At 36.9% G+C, this 15,422-nt stretch overlaps 1 protein-coding gene across 14 annotated transcripts in view; it reads left to right on the plus strand.

Moving 5' to 3' along the window:
* The window catches only part of HACE1 (HECT domain and ankyrin repeat containing E3 ubiquitin protein ligase 1), a 109,550-nt gene that overhangs the window by 29,010 nt on the left and 65,118 nt on the right, over positions 1-15,422 (plus strand). The window lies entirely within an intron of this gene.

A 15,422-nucleotide genomic window follows, 5' to 3' on the forward strand; every position in this document is an offset into this window, starting at 1 on the left:
ATGCTATTTATTTACTTGCTAACCATAACAATAACGAAAACAAAGACCAACCCAAAACAAAAAACCACCACCACCAAGTACAAACCACGTTTGTTTGTTTATATTTATTTTTTTGTATACTGTTTGAGTCTTAATCTTTTTGTTGGGAGAATTTTTAGTGGAATCTTGGATTTCCATCTCTGCAAACAATTTTTTCCTAACCTGGGTTCAGGATGTAGGATCCTACATGTTTAGATGCTTTATGTATGACCTCAATTTACAGAATATTTTACTTTAAGATAGTGAGGCCAAGGTTGACATTGTCTCATATTTATTTATTTATTTTTTTTAATCCTCACCCGAGGATATTTTTTCCATGTTTTTGCACAGATAGAGTGGGAGGGAGAGAGAGGAAGGGAGAGAGAGAGAGAAACATCGACGTGAAGGGACACATCGAGTGGCTGCCACCCGCACGACCAACCAAGGCCGGGGACAAACTGCAACCGAAGTACGTGCCCTTAGCGGGAACCGAACCCGGGTCTCTCTGGACCGCAGGCCGACGCTCTAACCGCTGAGCCAAACTGGCCAGGGCGACATTGTCTCATATTTAATAAGAGTTTATGAAAGAAGGTATGTAGGATTGTGTGTTTTTTTTCCTTTCCTATAATTTCATCTGAGCATCATTGTTTGTTTTAATTTTTTTGTCTTTTATCATCTGAAAACTAACCCAGTGTTTCCAAGGAGTATTCCTTCTCATTAGTTTTTACTTTCTCAGGGTCCATACTATTAAATTTAAAAAATATTCTCTATGACAGAAAATGATCTGAAGTGTTTTACTTTTTAGTGGCCCAGGTTTTTAAGCAATTAGAGAATGAGTCTTCCTGCTAGTAGCTCTCATAGGACAGAACAGCACCTACTTTAATGTAAACACTGTGTTATACCAGATAAGTGGAGTGTCCTGTACTAAGATTGTAAACCTTACCTATTGTCCAAGAACTTGTAGGAAATAACTAGAATTCAGATTAGAAATGATCTACAAAAGCTAATTTTAGCTGCCTTGAATCAGTGATGAAGCGAGAATTATGTAGAAAATTTTGTTTCAAAACATGTGCATTACAGGCTGCATTAGAAATTTAGAATTGCCTTCTAAGTTATTGAAAGGTAGTTAGTATAAGTATAATATATTCCATATGGTTGCAACCTAAAGCAGGTGTGGTAAAGTACGGGAGAACTCCTCATAGCCAAATGCCTTTGAAGAACTGTATTCTCAGAAGATTTATAGGGAGCCTGACTTCACTGTGCTGATGAGTTTTACAGGGTGAGATTTTGCAGATATATTAGGGGAGGAAGTGTACTAAGAACCATGTTGACTTGTGGTAGATTGTATTAGTGAGTTTCCATTCTGTCATAGTTGACCAATTATAGTTATCTGCAAGGATCATATACTGATAATGTTTAAAACTGTTTTCTGAATTATTGTATTCATCTTTAATTCTTCTTTAATTAGGGCAAGAAGGAATCTTGAAAAATTAGTCTATCTTCTAGCCTCCAGGCTGAATTTTTACCCTCTAAAAATCTGTGTTGACAGTTGTGCTAATATTACCTGTGTCTCATAGTTACTCATATATATCTGGCCTATGTTCAAAGTTCAGTAGATAAGCATATTCTTTTATCTTGAGTTAGATATGATTTATTGGGTTATAAGATATGATAAGTTATTACAGGATAGGGATTATTGAATTTTGTAACCCTTTTTATTTTTTTATTTTTTTATCCTCACCCGAGGACATTTTTCCATTTTTTTTGTACAGATAGAGTGGGAGGGAGAGAGAGGAAGGGAGAGAGAGACAGAAACATCGACGTGAAGGGACACATCGAGTGGCTGCCACCCGCACGACCAACCAGGGCCGGGGACAAACTGCAACCGAAGTACATGCCCTTAGCGGGAACTGAACCCGGGTCTCTCTGGACTGCAGGCCGACGCTCTAACCGCTGAGCCAAACCAGCCAGGGCGAATTTTGTAACCCTTTGTATGTCTTCCCATAAGTTGAATCCTGGGCCTAAAATGCTTTGGTCAGTTATCATAGTGACTGTGAAAATGGCCTTTTCATTGTCTCAAAGTAGCCAGTTCTTGCATAAAATTATTAAAAGATATTTGATACTGGTGTCCATGTAGACATAGGTTTTAAGATTTCAGTTTATGTTTAAGCTTAAAAACTTTCATATTGATTATGTATTTTTATAATATGAAATATAAAACTTTAGAGGGAAAAAGAAACTATTTAAAAACATTTTAAAAAGGATATAATTTCTTTTTAAATTAAAGAGACTTATATGATAAATATCTTCTGAAGTTTCAATCCAATCTCATTTTAGGGTAAATCTTGAATGCTGTATTTTTGCTCTAATGACAAGAAATATATATATATTTTAAGTTAAAAGATTCGGTATATTAAATTTTGTTGTAACCAATAAATTGAGTAATCTTTGCTATGATTTCATATAGATGCATCTGTTTTATTGGCAATAAACCAAGACAAAGAACTCATCATCCTCTTGTTGGAAGGAAGTGGTGGTCCTTGTAACATAATAGCACTATGATCTTAAACTACTACTATTCGTATTTATAAGTGATCAGGTCAAAGAAATGATCGTAACAATTCTTAAGTAATGCAATTCTTTATAACTTTCCTTAGGTTGGTTGTTAATTAGCTGTACAATACTAAAATTATGCTTTGTCTTTTGATACTGATTTTAACAAATCATTTCAGATTTGATTATTCAGCTGGTTTATTATATGGCTACTTTTTCTTCCCCTGCCTATGTACCTCCTAAGGTATATTCTGTTTACTGATTACATAATTAAGTGTTGTAAACACTTTGGAAGACACTTAAGAGCACTATTCCTTCCATTATTAGTGTGGATGATGTGATTCTGTAAGCAAAATATAGAAAGCACTGTCTGGATTCTTAATCGATTTACTCTTGTTCAATAAGCTGTTGTGCTGTTTGAGTTTTAACCTCCTTTATAGAAAGAGTAGTGAAACCTCATATTCTTTTATATAGATATAATTGACTCCAATTTTTTTGACCATAAATTGAACAGACTTTTTGGTACCTTTTTTCTTTGTCACTAGTTAAAATTTATTAATGTGTTAAATTGATAAAAATAGTTGCTTGCTGTTATCTTGGAGTACCTTGGATTTGGAAACCCTAGAGAACTATCAGATGGTTTAGCGTCAGTTTACATAAGTTAGAGTACACAGCAGGATTAGTTTATGGATGAATTTCAATTTACTTATAAAAGGATTTTATTTTTATCAGAATGAATTTTACATTGCTAAATTTGTATAACTGAAAATCACGCTTCACAAATATATAAAATGGTAGCTGAACCTTGTTTAGAATAAATTTAAGCTCCTGAAACTTAAAAGCAGTCATTTGACACTGGTATTATACACTATCTTTAATAGAACTGACTACATTTTTTTTTGCTGAAATTATAGGCTTGTTAAGGAACATTGCTCACCTATGTTCAGTCAGTTCTCTTGATAGCTTTAGCCAGCTTCCAAGCTTTTCACCCAGAGATTATATAATGGACAACCATGCTTAATGGAAAGCTTTGCAAAAACATTAATTGGATCAGCCTCAAGGCGCAAAGGTAGATAGACAAATATTTCTTATTTTTTGTATTTTTAGGTTTAGAGTAATTTTATTTATTGTTAGAATTCTTTTTTTTACTTCTAGGAAATGTGAGCAAATAATAGAAAGTTCTCTTATTATTCTGCTCTTTTCTACACAACTGGATAATACTGATTTTTGCTAGGTAATTACATAAGGGTTCCAAGTCTTGATAATTTTGTGGACAGATTTCTTGAGAAGACCTATATAAACCAGTCACTGATTAGTGAGTTGGCCATTTTTCTTAGTGCTTAAGTTATTTGTGCATTGCAATTAAGTCATTTAAGAACTTTTTTCTAATGTTCAGAGTTTTGATTAAATTTATTGGGGTGACATTGGTTAATAACCAGACTTCTTTTTAATAGAAGATAAAACAAAGATGCTTGCTTTTTTTGTTGTTTGGTCTTTTAGCAAATGATAATGCCATAGCAGATTTTTACTTGTAGTTTTAATATTGAATATCTATCCCTTTTTACTTTGATCAGTATTGTTTAGAGAGTTAACATTGATAAAGTTGAGCTGCCTTGGATTTCTTACTTTGTAATTTAGCTGTGTATTGGGCACAGGTGGTCTTTGTTAGTCACTGCCTTCAATTAAATGACTTTTGTGATTGACCCAAACATTAGCTTTGCACATTAGTTTTCTATTCATGATATTGTTTTATCACTGAAAAGGTCATGAAGTCTGTTGAGAATGTGTTGTTTCTTCTTAAGGGTTTCTTGAAGGACATATGAAAATCCCCTTTCAATGCTTTTTCTTCAAGTTTCCCTGCCAGCACCTTCTTATTCTGTGAGGAAGAGGAGTGCCCATTGTAGATTACCTACTAATAGAAGAATGATTGTTGTGGGTTTTTTTTTTTTAAGGGGAGGAGGGAATTTCAAGTTCAGAATTATTTTAAAAGCATATTTTGGTGATACAAATTAGGCACATAAAATGATTTCAGTTCAGTGTAGTGCTTAAAATTACGTGTTGTTGATAACTTGAAAAATATAGGTAATCAGCTATCAGTCACAAATATTTACGTTGGTATACTTTTACATGTTTATATTTACTAAGTTGTAAGCTGCTGAGCTTAATTTTTGCAAGTAAACGAGAAGCCGTAAAATTTTGAAAACAGAACTTATGAACATTGTAAATCACAATTATGTGGTTTTTTTTTGGAGTTAGTTAAACAGAAACAATGCAGTTTTCACAGAAATATTTGTGTGTAGTGGGTTAGGAGTGAGAACTTTGCTAAAACTAATTAAATTCAAATATATCATTCAAATTCTGTCCATTTTTCTGGATAGGTTTTATCACCACAGTACATATTTTATTCATTTCTTTTGTCATTTGGTCTTCGTTTTCCACTAGAATGTATGCTTCACAAAGGCAGAGATTTTTGTCCCTTTTATTCATTGCTGTAACTCAGCATCTAAAGTAGTCTCTAGCACATAATGACATTGACATTTTTGTTGAACGATGGAATGGACTAGTCAAATGCAGTATCATTTTGGCCATTTTTTCCTGCCATTTTCTTTCTATTTCTGAGTGTCCCTTTTTCTTTTGTACCTTTAAGTGCAGTGAATATTGATAGTGCTGATTCTTATAAAAGGTCATATTTGATTTGTTTGTATCTATTGCTGAAAATCTTTGCTTTTGAGAATCCCTAGGGATTTTAGTGGTTGAATCTAGAATTTGTTCTCTTTGATTATGCTATTGCCTTATGCTTCTATATTGTTTAAAATCTTCAAGTAGTGTTGTTTCTTTAAATTCTGTGTTTATTTAAATTTAATAAATACTCAGTTTCAACCACCTGAGTTTTACTGGTTATAATGTTATTTTACCCTTTGTGTACATACAAGTCATTTCCATAGACTGGACATTTAAAAAAACCTGTGATTTAGGTTATTTGTGACTCTCTTGCTCTTTGTTCCATTACGCCATTTTTTTTTTTTTTTTTTTTTTTTTATCTTTAAATGTTTTATTTTATTTTTGTTACAAATGTTTCTCCTTTTTTCCCCATTGACACCCTCTTCCCCATCTCTCCGGCTTTGTTGTCCGTGTCCATTGGTTATGCATACATGCATATAAGTTCTGTGGTTTATCTCTTCCCTCTCCCCTCACCCCCTTTTCTGAGGGTTGTCAGTATGTATCCTACATCCACGTCTCTGGGTCTACCCTATTCCTCAGACTGTTATGTTCATTATATTCCACAAATAAATGAGATCATGTGATACTTGTCTTTTTCTGCTCAGCTTGTTTTGCTTAGGATAATACTTTCCAGGTCCCTCCATGTCGTCTCAAAGGATAAGAGATCTTTCTTTTTTTACAGCTGCATAGTACTCCATTGTATATATGCACCACTGCTTTTTTATCCATTCTTCTACTAATGGACACTTGGGCTGTTTCCAGATCTTAGCTATTGTAAACAGTGCTGCTATGAACATGGGGGTACATATATTCTTTCTGATTGGTGTTTCAGGCTTCTTAGGGTATATTCCTAGAAGTGGGATCACTGGGTCAAATGGCAGTTCAATTATAACTTTTTTGAGGAAACACCATAGTGTTTTCCATAGTGGCTGCACCAGTGTGCATTCCCACCAGCAGGGTACTAGAGTCCCCTTTTCTCCACACCCTTGCCAACACTTGTTTGATGCTTTGTTGATGGTGGCCACTCTGACAGGTGTGAGGTGATAGCTCATTGTTTTAATTTGCATTTCTCTGATGATTAGTGATGTTGAGCATTTCTTCATATGTCTCTTGGCCATTTGTATGTCCTGTTTGGAGAGGTGTCTATTCAGCTCCTCTGTCCATTTTTAAATTGGGTTCTTTGTCTTCCTTTTGTTGAGTTCTGTGAGTACCCTAAATATTTTGGAAATTAACCTCTTATCTGATATATCATTGGCAATGATGCTCTCCCATACAGTGGGTTGCCTTTCCATTCTGATGGTTGTTTCTTTTGCTGTGCTGAAGCTTTGAGTTTGATGTAGTCCCACGTGTTCATTTTTTTCTTTGTTTCTGTTGCCTTAGGTGATGTATCAGTGAAAATTCTGCTGCATGTGATGTCCGAAATTTTGTTGCCTACATTTTCTTCTAGGATTGTTGTGGATTCACAGGTCACATTTAAGTCTTTTATCCATTTTGAGTTTATTTTTGTGTATGGTGTAAGTTGATGTCTAGTTTCATTTTTTTGCATGTAGCTGTCCAATTTTCCCAACACCATTTATTTTATTTTATTTTTTTATCCTCACCCGAGGATATTTTTCCATTTTTTGTACAGATAGAGAGGGAGGGAGAGAGAGGAAGGGAGAGAGAGAGAAACATCGATGTGAAGGGACACATCAAGTGGCTGACACCCGCACGACCAACCAGGGCCGGGGACAAACTGCAACCGAAGTACGTGCCCTTAGCGGGAACCGAACCCGGGTCTCTCCGGACCGCAGGCCGACGCTCTAACCGCTGAGCCAAACCGGCCAGGGCCCAACACCATTTATTAAAGAGTCTGTCTTTACTCCATTGTATGCTCTTGCCTCCTTTGTCAAATATTAATTAAGCATATTGCCTTGGGTCCATTTCTGGGTTCTCTGTTCTGTTCCACTGGTCTATATGCCTGTTCTTGTGCCAGTACAAGGATGTTTTGATTACAGTAGCTTTGTAGTATAACCTGATATCCAGTATTGTGATCCCTCCTACTTTATTCTTTTTTTTCAAGATTGCTGTGGCTATTCGGGGTCCTTTTTGGTTCCATATAAACTTTTGAAGTATTTGTTCTAGTTTTGTGAAATACGTCATTGGTATTTTGATGGGGATTGCATTGAATCTATAGATTGCTTTGGGTAGTATGGACATTTTAATGATGTTAATTCTTCCAATCCATGAACAGGGTATGTGCTTCCACTTTTTTATATCTTCCTCTATTTCTTTTTTCAATGTCTGTAATTTTCTGTGAATAGATCTTTTACTTCTTTGGTTAAGTTTATTCCTAGGTATCTTAATTTTTTTGCCACGATGGTAAATGGGATTGTTTTTTCAGTTTCTCTTTCTGTGATTTCATCATTGGTGTATAAGAATGCCATCGATTTCTTGATGTTAATTTTATATCCTGCTACTTTGCCAAATTCATTTATTAAATCTAGTAGATTTTTGATGGAGTCTTTAGGGTTTTCTATGTATAATATCATGTCATCTGCGAATAATGACAGTTTTACTTCCTCCTTTTCGATTTGGATCCCTTATATTTTTACTTCATGTCTGATTACTGTGGCTAAGACTTCCAGTACTATGTTAAATAAGAGTGGCGAAAGTGGGCATCCCTGTCTTGTTCCTGTTCTTAAGGGAAATGCTTTTAGTTTCTGCCCATTGAGTATGATGTTGGCTGTAGGTCTTTCATAAATAGCCTTTATTATGTTGAGATATGATCCCTCTATTCTCACATTGCTGAGTGTTTTTATCAGAAATGGATGCTGGATTTTGTCGAATGCTTTTTTTTTTAGCATCTATTGATATGATCATGTGGTTTTTATTCTCCATTTTATTTATGTAGTGTATCACATTTATTGATTTGTGAATATTATACTAGCCTTGCATCCCTGGGATGAATCCCACTTGGTCATGATGAATAATTTTTTTGATGTATGGCTGGATCCCATTTGCTAGTATTTTGTTCAGGATTTTGGCATCCATGTTCATCAGGGATATTGGCCTGTAGTTTTCTTTCTTTGTGGTGTCTTTTTCTGGTTTTGGAATTAGAATTATGCTGGCCTCATAAAACGAGTTTGGAAGTTTTCCTTCTTCTTGATTTTTGTTGAAATAGTTTGAGGAGAATGGGTGTTAGTTCTTTTTGAATGTTCGATAAAACTCCCCCATGGAGCCGTCCGGGCTTGGGCTTTTGTTTGCTGGGAGAGTCTTGATTACCTCTTCAATTTCCTTAGTTGTTATTGGTCTGTTCAAGATTTCTTTCTCTTCCCGGTCCAGTTTTTATTTTTATTTTTTATCCTCACCCAAGGACATTTTTCCATTTTTTGTTCTGATAGAGTGGGATGTAGAGAGAGGAAGAGAGAGAGAGAGCGAAATATTGACATGAAAGCAACACATCGAGTGGCTGCCTCCCGCACGACCAACCAGGTCTGGGGACAAACTGCAACGGAGGTATGCGCCTTTAGCAGGAACCGAACCCAGGTTTCTCTGGACCGCAGGCTGACGCTCTAACTGCTGAGCCAAACTGACCAGGGCCCTGTCCAGTTTTGGGAGACTGTGTTTCTAGAAATTTGTCCATTTTGCTTAGATTGTCGAATTTGTTGCCATATAATTGTTCATAATATTTGTTAACGATCTTTTGTATTTCTGTAGTGTCAGTTGTTACTTCTCCTCTTTCATTTCTGATTTTGTGTATTTGGTTTCTCTCTCTTTGTTTCTTGGTGAGTCTACCTAAAGGTCCATCAATCTTGATTAACTTTTTGAAAAACCAGCTCTTTGTTTCATTGATCCTTGAAATTGTTTTTTTGGTCACTATGTCATTTATTTCTGTTCTGATCTTTACTATTTCCTTCTTTCTAATTGCTCTTTTTTTTTTTTTCTTTTCTTTTCTTTTTTTTTACTTTCTAATTCTTTAAGTTGTGAGGTTAGATAGTCTATTAGAGATTTTTCTTGTTTCTTGAGGTAGGCCTGTAGTGCTATGAACTTCCCTCTCAGAACTGCTTTCGTTGCATCCCATAGATTTTGTGTTGTTGTTTGTTCATTTTCATTGTTTTCCAGGAAGTTTATAATTTCTTCCTTGATTTCCTCAGTAACCCATTCATTGTTTAATAACGTGCTATTTAGCCTCCATGTGTTCAAATGTCTTTGCATGTTCTTGTTGCAATTGATTTCTAGTTTCATGCCTTTGTGATCTGAGAACATTCTTGATAAAATTTCAATCTTCTTGAACTTGTAGAGACTTAGTTTGTGTCCTAACATGTAGTCTGTCTTTGAGAATGTCCCATGTGCACTTGAGAAGAATGTGAATTCTGTAGTTTTGGGGTGTAATCCTCTGTAGCTATCTATTAAATCCATTTGTTCTAGTGCTTCATTTAGAGTCTCTGTTTTCTTGCTAATTTTTTGTCCAGAGGATCTATCCAGTGATGTCAGTGGGGTATTGAAGTCCCCTGCTATGATTGTATTGCTGTCACTTTCTCCTTTGAAGTCTTCCAGAAGATTTTTAATATATTTTGGTGCTCCTGTATTGGATGCGTATATGTTTACCAAGGTTATAAGTTCCTATTGGATAGATCCTTTCAATGTTATGTAGTGGCCTTCTTTGTCTCTAGTTATGGCCTTCATTTTGAAATCTGTTTTATCAGATATGAGTATTGCTACCCCAGCTTTTTTTTCGTTTTTGTTTGCTTGGAAGATTTTTTTCTATCCCTTTACCTTCAACCTATGTGAGTCTTTTGTTGTGAGGTGGGTCTCTTTTAAACAACATATAGATGAGTCATGCTTTCTTTTTTTTTTTTAATCCTCATCTGAGGACATTTTTCCATTTTTTATACAGACAGAGTGGGAGGGAGAGAGGGGAAGAGAGAGAGAGGGAAACATCGATGTGAAAGGGACACATCGAGTGGCTGCCACCCGCACGACCAACCAGGGCCGGGGACAAACTGCAACCGAGGTACATGCCCTTAGCGGGAACCGAACCCGGGCCTCTCCGGACCGCAGGGGGATGCTCTAACCATTGAGCCAAACTGGCCAGGGCGAGTCATGCTTTCTTATCCAATCAGCTACTCTGTGTCTTTTTATCGGAGCATTCAGTCCATTTACATTCAAGGTGATTATTGATATGTACTTATTTATTGCCCTTCTTGTTTAGTGTGGTTCTATTTTTCTTCCTATTTCTTCTACTAATTACAGCAGTCCTTTTAACATTTCTTGCAGTGGTGGTTTGGTGCCAATGTATTCCCTTAGCCTTTTTTTGCCTGGGAAGCTCTTTATTTGACCTTCTAATTTCAATGATAGCCTTGCTGGGTAGAATAGTCTTGGATTCAGATCTTTGTTTTTTGTGACCTAGATTACTTCATGCCATTCCCTTCTAGCCTGTAGTGTTTCTGCTGAGAAGTCAGCTGATAGCCTATGGAGGTTCCTTTGTAGGTAACCTGTTGCTTATCGCTTGCTGCTTTTAGGATTCTTTCTTTGTCTTTTATTTTTGGCATTTTAATTACTATGTGTCTTGGTGTGGGCCTGTTTGGGTTCTTCTTACTTGGGGCTCTCTGTGCTTCATGAACTTGAATGCTTTCTTCCTTCATGAAATTAAGGAAGTTTTCTGTCACTATTTCTTTAAATATATTCTCTAACCCTTGCTCATTTTCCTCTTCTTCAGGGACTCCTACGATGTGAATATTATTATGTTTCCAGTTTTCCCACCGTTCTCTTAAGCTGTCTACTTGATTTTTAATTGTTTTTTCCTTTTGGTTTTCTGATTGGTTGATTTTTTTCTACCCTGTCTCTAATTCACTGATAGGGTCCTCAGCTTCCTCTACTCTGCTGTTTAGACCTTCCAATGTGTTCTTTATTTCTGATATGTCATTCTTGATTTCTTCTTTGTGGTTTTTAATTTCCAGTTGGTTGATTTTCAACATTTCTATGGCTTTACTCATGGTGTTGTTGTCCTTACTAATGCTGTTGAGCTTCCTCAAGATCATGGGTCTGAATTCCAGCTCTGTTAACCTGCTCTACTGCTCCTCATTTATCTCATCTTCAGTAGAGGTCTCTTGTTCTTTCATTTGGCATTTGTTTCTTTTTTCAACCTTTTTGGCTATCTCAGTGGGTTTTGTAGCCTGCCTAATTTTCCCTGTGGGTGTTGGTGTTCTGCTGTTTGTGGCTCCCTCTCCTGGGTTTGGATGAGCTTGTGAGGACCCACGTTAAACACCACTGTCAAGTCTTACTTTTCTGGGCAGAGTTGCAAGCTCAGGAATGGTTCAGTTATTCTCTAGCTTTTTGCCTGGAGGCTATTAGTTGAAGAGCCTTGGGTTCTCAGTTGAATGAAGAACATCTTCAGGCCCTGGCTGGTTTTGTCAGTGGTTAGAGCGTCAGCCTGCTGTCCGGAGAGACCCGGGTTTGGTTCCCGCTAAGGGCACGTACCTCGGTTGCAGTTTGTCCCGGCCCTGGTTGGGTCGTGCGGATGGCAGCCACTCGATGTGTCCCTTTTACATAGATGTTTCTCTCTCTCCCTCTTCCACCCACTCTATCTGAACAAAATATTGAAAAATGTCCTCCGGTGAGGATTAAAAAAAAAAAAACAACGCCTTCAGGTGTTCAGCTGTAAGGGGAATTCCCGAGGGTGGGGTAGGTGGTGGTTGTTAATGAGCCTTGAGTTGCATTTCAATGGCCCAAAGTTTGAGTTGAATCTCTGAGGGAGGGGCCAGGGTCTCTCCCCAGAGCCCTGGGAAGGAGTAAGATGACCACTGACCTGCGTGACTAATATTCAGCAAAGGCTCTGAGCACTCTCCTGAGTGTCCCCACACACTTCCAGTCCAGTTCACTCTCCCTTTGGCGGAGCTCAAGGTGAGTGGCTGTGGCTATTTTAGCGTCTGTCCCGGATCTGCACTCTGGAGCCACTTGGGAGTGTAACCCTGAGGGCACTGCTCACAGCTAAGGCCCCTGCTGTCTGTGGGCTCCCAGCCCCCCTCTCATGCAGCCGCAATCCTATCAGGATCGAGTCAGTGTCGTCCCTGGTTATATGGTCCTCGCAAGCTGCTTTCCTGTTGCTTTTTCCGATGATTTGTCTTTATTTTACTTGTAATTCCAGTTTGGTCCTGGCAGATGGTCTGTGTAGCTTCCATTCACTCCGCTGCCATTTTGGAATCTCCCCATTACTTCATTTAATCGATACTTGAATTCTACATTAGACTTTCTGCTCCTGTTTCAGAGGTTTTACAAAAAGAAATCTGCAAGCAAACTTTTTTTAATCACAAAGAGAGATGACTTTTCACTCATTTCAGTGCTGCAAGGTGATTCTTTATTCGTCACATTCATATGTTTTTTTTTTTAGCTTTACTATGAGAGAAATGGGTTTTTCTCCCCATTTCTCTTCAGGTAACATTGAAGCTATTGAAAAATTTTAAAAATATGTTTTGTTTTTTTTAGTAGTTGAATATTTTGAGGATCTTAATTGGGATGATTTGTTAAAACAGAAAAGCAGAAAGATTTATAAAGGGAAAGAGTGATGGAATGAGCTGTTTCCACTTTCTTAAGTGTTTTTTCTCATAAAAACAGAAAGAATTTCTGTGTTTGTAGAATATTTCCTATGCACAAGGGTATGATAGGAACATATGATGCTTTCTTGCTATGATTTGCCTCAACTTTGTCTCACTACTTTGTTGAAGAGAACAGTAGGGGGATATGTTAGTTTAAGGGCTAAACTGTTAAGCTCTACAGTAAAAATAAGAGAAGCATTGTAAAAAGTACATGGTTTTAGCATTGTTTGAAAAGTAAACAAATAGCTGTCTAGGCAGTTATTTAATAGGGAGTTATTAGATCATCTGTGATGAATATAGCTGATGGAGATATGCTAGATTAGTCATAATATATTTAGTATGAATTCAGAAAAATTAGAATTTCTACTTTTGGGAAAATAGAATAGTGGTTCTGAACGTGGGCTTAGGTTTTGATTCTTGCTTCTCTGTTTATTTGTGTGTTGGGATGCACATTATTTGACCTCTTTGAGACTCAGCTTCTTCTCTGTAAATGTGGAGAGGACATTGACTTCCTCATAGGATGTATTAATGAAATGATAAATGCTTATTAGTAGATAAATGCTTATTAGCACAGTGTCCAGGCACATGCTAAGGTTAAGATTACATCATTATCGAGTTTATTTCAGCTTCTCTCTGGATTGCTAAGTTTTAACTTCATATTATATATTTTATATTTGCTTTTATCTCTCCTCAGCCTTTTGAGAATTAGTTTATTGTCTATAATTTCTTTAAGTTAGTAAACATTATTACTGCTATTGATCTGCTGTTTTGGGATCATACATATAACTTCTAGGTCAGAAATCTAAAAGGGGAATGCCATGATCAAAAGGCTCAAATAGCCCTGGCCGGTTTGGCTCAGGGATTAGAGTGTCGGCCCGCACACCAGTGAGTCACAGGTTTGATTCCGGTCAAGGGCACGTACCTTGGTTGCAGTTCATCCCCAGCCCTGGTTAGGGTCATGTGGGAGGCAGGCACTCCATGTGTCCCTTTCATGTCGATGTTTCTCTCTCTCTCTCTCCCTCCCACTCTATCTGAACAAAAATGGCAAAATGTCCTTGAGTGAGGATTAAAAAAAAAAGGGGGCTCAAATCGGCCTTATCTTATAAAATGACCCAAATGCTGATTTTTCTTCTCTTTGAAAGCTGTGCCAGACCACTTGTGTTCAGTTTAAAGGAATTATATAGCTGGTAATAAAGTTTTATGTAATATTTCTATTATATTACATAGATTATTTAGATTTTAGAATTCCTTTTGTGCTAGAAGTAAATTCAAGTAGCAGTATATGAATAGTATTTTTTAAAATGTTTTCATCAAAACCTTTGTAATTAAAAAGAATAGTCCTTTAAACCATCAGTCTTCCTTGTCAGGTTGTGCTCACCAGGCAACAATATTCAACTCTTTTAGCTTTTCTTATATCTATTTACAAATAACATGCTTCCCTTGCTCTTTCTCAACTCATGACTTTCAGATATCACTGATTGAGTTCTTATTATGGTGTGTGAGGGTTTAATTCATTTAAATCCATTTCCCATGCCCTCCTCCCCAATTTCTAAAATTAAGTATATCACAAATTTTGCTTAGATAGTATTAGTTGTATATATAGTTAGGTAAATACTGTTTACTGCCGGTCAGGTAGTGAACTATAATAACATTTTCTATCTAGGGGACTATTTTTCTTAAAATTAATAATTGACTGTACTCAATTTTCTTTTTCTTAATCAGTAATTCTTCCTATATACTTCTACAAAAATACAAGCCGAGAGGTGCTTCAGTACTCTTTTCTGCAAAGACAGAGTCATTAGATAATGTCAGTTTCATTCTTCTTTTTTTTTTATCCTCACCCTGGGACATTTTTTCGATATTTTGTTCAGATAGAGTGGGAGGGAGGGAGGGAGAGGGAGAGAGAGAGAGAGAGAGAAACATCGACGTGAAAGGGACACATCAAGTGGCTGCCACCCGCACGACCAACCAGGGCCGGGGACAAACTGCAACCGAGGTACATGCCCTTAGCGGGAACCGAACCCGGGTCTCTCTGGACTGCAGGCCGACACTCTAAGTGCTGAGCCAAACCGGCCAGGGCCAGTTTCATTCTTCTTCCTCTAAACCTGGAAATCTCCTAGTCTCTTCTGTGTTTGATTTCCAGTATTCTGGATTCCACATCTTACTCTGTTTTGTAGTCCCTTGTTTTGGAGGATGATATCCTCAAGTAGCTTCTTAGGAAAGGTACATTGGAGGTAATTTTTTGAAATCTTATGCAGATAAGCATGTTTGGTTTTAATTTAAAACTGTTATTTGAATGATAGGGTGGCTAGCTATAGAATTCTGCATTGGAAGTTATTTACCTCACAGTACTGAAGGCATTTTATCTTTTAGATTCCAGTGTTGCTGTTGAGAAGTTTAATGCCAGTCTGATTTCCTTTTTTTTATTATTATTTTTTTATTACTATTTTTTTTTATCCTCACCCAAGGACATTTTTCCATGTTTTGTTCAGATAGAGTGGGAGGGACAGAGAGGAAGAGAGAGAGGGAGAGAGAGAGAGAAACAGAAACATC

Source organism: Molossus molossus, unplaced genomic scaffold, assembly GCF_014108415.1.
Source record: "Molossus molossus isolate mMolMol1 unplaced genomic scaffold, mMolMol1.p scaffold_m16_p_8, whole genome shotgun sequence".
Lineage (NCBI taxonomy): Eukaryota > Metazoa > Chordata > Mammalia > Chiroptera > Molossidae > Molossus > Molossus molossus.